Source organism: Elaeis guineensis, chromosome 15, assembly GCF_000442705.2.
Source record: "Elaeis guineensis isolate ETL-2024a chromosome 15, EG11, whole genome shotgun sequence".
Classification (NCBI taxonomy): Eukaryota; Viridiplantae; Streptophyta; class Magnoliopsida; order Arecales; family Arecaceae; genus Elaeis; species Elaeis guineensis.
Window position 1 is genome coordinate 72,797,937 of NC_026007.2, and position 6,000 is coordinate 72,803,936.

Sequence of the window (6,000 nt, forward strand, 5' to 3'; positions counted from 1 at the left end):
TAAAATTAATATTAAATTGACATAAAATTCAAAAAGATATAATGCATCGAATTCACTGCAAATCACCCACTTTAATTTCAAAATTTTATCCATGATAGACAATCGAAGATTAAAATTTTTTAATCATTCAATTAGATTTTTTTTTTTTCAATCTGACCACGTCTGACCCATGCTCAGCCTTTGCTGATTTGATTTATTATAAATATTTTTATATTTAATTATTTTTTATTCTCTCCCCATCAATTACTTTGGTTCGGACATAGTTATTAATTCGCATAAATGCTGTTATGGATTTGTATAAATACAGTTATGATGCTTTTGCGCCAGGGTGATAGGATTCACTTTGGTGGTAATATCTCAGAGATGCTGAGATCCACATATTTTCCGAGCCCCGTAAAGATGAAATCATCTGGTTGGTTTCAATATTGAATTGCTTATCCTTTGAATTTTATTCATGTTTTCAACATTTTCTGGCCCGTAAGGATAAATTTTATAACATCATATCCCCCGATTTATACATGTTTGTACTTAGATTATTCTTGCTTTGATTTGTCTCAGAATATCCAATGGATCAATAGATTAAATCTAAATCCCACTCTAATCCAATCCAAATGAAAACAGATTAGCCATCCATTGTTACAGCGCGAGAGAGAGGTATGGATCGAGCTGAAGTTTAAATCCGCCGATTTTTGATTTAATTCAAAGTTATCTATTTGCAGCCCTGCAAACAACTAAAAACTTCATCAAAACGAAAAAACTGGAAACAAGAAGCCATCGAATCCACGGATGGTAAAGCCTCGAATAGCTTCCGTAAGACATTTATAATTCCATAGCAAATGCCTCACAATACGCTACTTGTCAGTATGCACAATACTGGATCAAATACCGAACATCTTTTTCACCCCATCACGAAATTTCTTAACCTGAAAACAATTTATTCGTGGAATAAGTTTCCATACAGCACTCACCCCTTAGCTGGTACTTTCTTTTGTAGCCCTAAAAGAAAGCTTTTACACCATTCATCGCTTCAACACCTCGCGTATTGCTTCCATGGAACTCCTGGGGAACATGCATGCGTTCAGGCACAATCTGATAATACCTCTCTTTACGTTACTGAGAAAATAAAAATAGACCAATAAACGCACCAACAAGTTAGTTGATCAAATTAAATACAAGCAGAAAACTCGGGCAAAAGAAAAAAAACTTGAAAAGAACCATAAAAAAAGCTAACTCAAAAAAATAACAGATTAAGTAATATTTCTTATACACTTACAAAAAAAAAAATCGGCAACCTTCCTGTTAATCTCAAATAATCCGTCTTAATATTTTTAAAATCAGCAGCAGAAATAAAAATAAACATTACCCTCTTCCCTGAAGACATAGAAAGACCCAACAAGGTCAAAAAAAAAATAAAAGTATAATCTAAATAAATAAACAAAACCCAAGAGGTATGTGAGTTATGAGGAAGAGGAAGGAGCACCTAAAAACAATAGGAATGGGAGGCATCGGGAAATACCCCACATGCCCATCTTCCAGACTTCGGAAGAAGAAGGAAGAGAACTTCCTCGATGATCCCATTCCCACTGCTCTTACGAGCCCGATCTTCCTCTTCCCTCTCCCACCAACACACACACTCCCTCAATGATAATAATCTATAACAACCACACATGCTTTATGCTTTGAGAGTAGAAGGGAGAGGAAGGAGTAATTAGAAATCATTGGCATGGGAGGTATCGGGAAATCAGATCATGGAAGCCGATTTCCCGATCCAGTCCCATTCCAATAACTCCTAAAAATTCCACCATCCCATCCCTCCTACTCCTCCATGGCTCATTCGAGGATGGGTAAATGATGAGCGACAGGGAGGTGTTCTTATCTCCATCGGAAAAAAGGAGAGTGGTATCGTAAAACCACTCAACCGCCCCTGGTTTTATCTTAAAACCGCCTTTGCTGCTGACAGCTGTTTGGTTTTTTCGGCCTTCTGACGACACCCATTGGCTTTGCACATATTCGCCTGTCAACTTTGGTGAGCTCGGCTGACGCAAACCGCACCGGTATTCTGCTCGAAATCTTTTTGGAAATGATCCATAATTACCCATCACATATAGCATATGATAACATTAATATTTTAAATATAATATTAATGTTAAAAATTATTAGATATTATAATTGATATTGATTTGAGGACTAATAGTACATATTATTATATTATTTAATTTATATAATATATAAAAAATTAGAGGTAAATTCACAACTTTATTTTCAGCTGCAAAGCAGCTTCCGAGTCCTATATAAAATAATCAACTCATTTCAAACATAAATTACAAATAATTATTTATTTTAATTAAATTTATTTTTATATTTTTATAACATTATATCATTTAAAATACTATACATTACATTATTATAGTACAATATTTTTTATAATAAAATAATATTATATTATATTAATATAGTATGTTAAGATTTGATGCCTTGAGATTCGATCCACACTGAGCCCACAGTGAGGTCCGCGATGATGAATGGAGTCCAATGAGCCCAAAAAAAGTCCAAACGAAGTATGGATGAAAAAGTTATGATCGAAGGAAGTCTGCATGGAGATCGGAGCGACGGAGGTCGACAGCCGATCGGTGGAGTGGGCACGCATGGTGTGCGGCCCAGGCCCAAGCGGGGGCGGCCCAAGCAGCGTAGCTCGCACAATTTTTTTAAGCAATCCATGTGTAGTGCGTGGACCAACGGTGAAATAACTTGCTGTGTGCTATCAGAAATTTGGATTCACATAGGAATCGATCTGAGGCCATTAACATATTGTTTGGATTGGGGATACACGGTGGTTTATAAGGGGAGGGGAGGGGAGGATAAAAAATGAACCTCTATTTGATAAAATTTTTTGAGAGATAAAGGAGGGTAGAGAAGGGTCTCTCAACCTCTCCATATCGTTCACTTACTCAATTTTTCATACCCCGCGATTTGGGATGTAATGGAGGGAAAGGTTCAGGCTTAATTTTTATTTTTTTAACTTATCCTTAATAAAATTTTAAAATTACAACTAGACCATTACATACTCTATCTTTCCAACTGTCTCTTTTCTCTTCGCATAACTCAGAAACCCTATAGCTGTCCCTTCGCTCGTAGGCCGCTCCTTCTCACCCAAATCTGGATATCATGATTTTTGGTAGGCAGATTCTAGTGATAGAGAAAATATTTGAGTACAGAAGAAAATGCTATGAGAATATCAATCTACCTAGAAATTCATATTTTTTAGTTAAACTATCTAGAAATTCATATATTAACTTTTTTATTTGTCAAAAGGAACGGATATTTTAAAAAGTTAAAATCATTCTCGAATAGATTCATATGGATTTATATGAATGTCAAAAAAAAAATAATAATAAAGAGAGTAGATTTGAGAAGCATATTTGTCAAAAGAAACAAATATTTATCAAAATATCATAAATATAATATATCTATTAATAAGAAAGGATATATCTATCAATATATATATAAAAGTTCTTCTATCCCTTCCTTAACCCCTCTATCTAAAAAAGATAAGGTATGTACCCTTCTCCTTCCTTTCCAAACAAAGGTTCATTAATTTTTTACCCTCCCCTCCTCCTCCTCTCTTCTCCTCTTGTGAACTCTTGTGTACCCGCAATCCAAACAAAGCGTAAAGGCACATGTGAACGAACAGAGTGGTAGGTGGTTTGACAGAGACCTAAAATCGTGGAGCAGAGAGCAGCAGCAGTAGCCAACGGAGAGCAGAAGTATAGGTGCTTCGGGCAGAATGTCAGGCAGCGGACCACGATCGCTTCAGAGTTTCAGGAGGGTCTTCCTAAAGAGAGTTTTTATGAGAGAGAACTTCTTGTGAGAGAGAGATTGGGTGTATGAAGATTGAGGGTGTGATCTTCTCTTATAATTTTTCTTTTTCATAGTAAAGCTTGCATGTCTTGTAGAGATGAGCCTTTTGGCTGATCCACATATTTGATTATTTTTATTTTATTTTTTTTTACTGTAACGTATGGTATCGAAAAGGTCTTGTGGAGGTGGTATCCTGACCAGATATCTCCAACTAGTAGTATCAGAGTGAGACGATACCAGAATGTAGATTACGATAGTGGTGAGCAAGATTGAAGATAGAGAAGACATACTCAATCAAGATGAAGATCAATAGGTTTGATAGAAAGAGATATTTTTCTTTATGGTAGGCAAGGGTGAAGGACGTACTCATCCAGTAAAAATTGATCGATGCTCTTTTATACGAGGAGAAGACGACTATCATGGAGATACAGGATTGGAGGTGGCTCTAAATACAGATGGTGAGTACGATCCATATGCTTGATGATCCATATGCTTGGTGAGACTTCTCCGATGATACTGTGGTCGAAGTTCGAAGAGTTATATATGGCGAAGTCTCTCACCAATATTCTCTTCCTCTTGAGGCAGTTTTATTAGCTGTGGATGACTAAGGGACAAAGCGTGCAGGAGTATCTCAACTACTTTCAGAAGATCCTCACCGACCTCCTCAATGTTGACGAGAAAGTTGAGGAGAAGACCAGGATGTTGGTCTTGCTAGCATCGCTTCCCTCTTCGTATAAGTCCTTGGTGACTGCTTTTCTAATGGAGAAGAGCACCATCAAGATGGTGATGGTGGACAAGGTCATCACGATAATTTTTCAAAATGAGGTTCTTAGGAGGAAAAATCCAACTTCGAGCTCTGATGGTAGCTCAGCGTTGGTGGTTTTTGGAGAAATAGGAGGCGGTAGACGAAGCGACAGGAGATCGCGATGAGGTCGATCCAAGTCCAGGATGAGAGACTTGAGCAAGACCAGATGTTATCGGTGTGACGAGTTGGGGTATTCAGTCAGAGATTGCTCTCAACCCTGAGATCGGACCAGGGGTACTACAGTGACGGCCAGTAACGAGTCAGAGAATGATGTCTTGAAGATATTTGATGAGGTACATACTTCTTTCCTTTAGTGGATTTTAGATTCTGCATACATCGATCATATATATTGTAGAAAAGGAGCAGTTTGACTCCCTGGAGAGCAGTGAGAGCACTGTTTATCTATCGGATGGATTGAGCTGTGCGATCAGAGACATCGCAACGGTCAGCTGGAGGACACATGATGGTGCAGTGAGAAGATTGAGGAAGATTTGATACATATCCGATTTCAGACAGAATTTTATCTCACCGAGCAGATTGGATTCTAGAGGCTACAGGATAATAGCTGGTGGAAGAATTCTGAAGGTGTTGCATAGTGATAGAGTTATTCTGAAGGAAAAAAAGAAGATGAGAGAATATTACTACCTGACGGAGAGCCCAATGCGAGGTGGAGCTCCAAGTAGAGGTGAGATTCCTATTGCCGCAGGATGATATCTCAAGTAGGTCTCAGGTCAGGAGGAGCACAGGATATGATGAAGATAGGATCAAGTGGCCTAGCTCAACTCTCATGTTTGTCCATCCATGATAAACAAGCTATTGTCTCAGGCATGGAGGCGAGAAAATCTAGAAGCTCTCAGAATTAGGAGAAGGTCGAATGTCGAGTTGAGATGGAGATTGTTAAGATTTGATGTCTCAAAATTCAATCCATACTGAGCCCACAGCGAGGTCCGTGATGATGAACGGAGTCTAACGAGCCTAAGAACAATCCAAACGGAGTTCGAATGAAGAAGTTATGGTCGAAGAAAGTCTACACGGAGATTGGAGCGGTGGAGGCCGATGGCTCGCGGGAAGACCGCGAGTGTGCAGCCCAGTGCGCGGACATGCGGGCGCATGTGGCCAGGCCCAGGCGGGCACGCACTGCGCAGCCTGCATGGTTTTCCCACACGATCCACGTGTGGTGCGTGAACCAACGGTCCATGGGGACCTGCGTGGATCGGGTGAGCATTTTTTCTGGGTTTCGCACAGTCCATGATGGACCGACTGGTGTTTTGGGCTAGTTTCTCATGGTCTATAGGGATTTTTATGGACCAGACATGCGATCAAATAGTTCAGTGGAC

General features: G+C 39.0%; 1 long non-coding RNA gene across 1 annotated transcript; it reads right to left on the bottom strand.

Moving 5' to 3' along the window:
* Nucleotides 1–667: 667 nt before the first annotated feature.
* On the bottom strand, nt 668–2,046 carry LOC105058691 (uncharacterized). The gene is made up of 2 exons (XR_834153.4): nt 1,481–2,046; nt 668–1,113 (listed from the first exon to the last, which is right to left on the bottom strand). It is a non-coding gene; the product is annotated as an uncharacterized lncRNA (long non-coding RNA).
* Nucleotides 2,047–6,000: the final 3,954 nt, after the last annotated feature.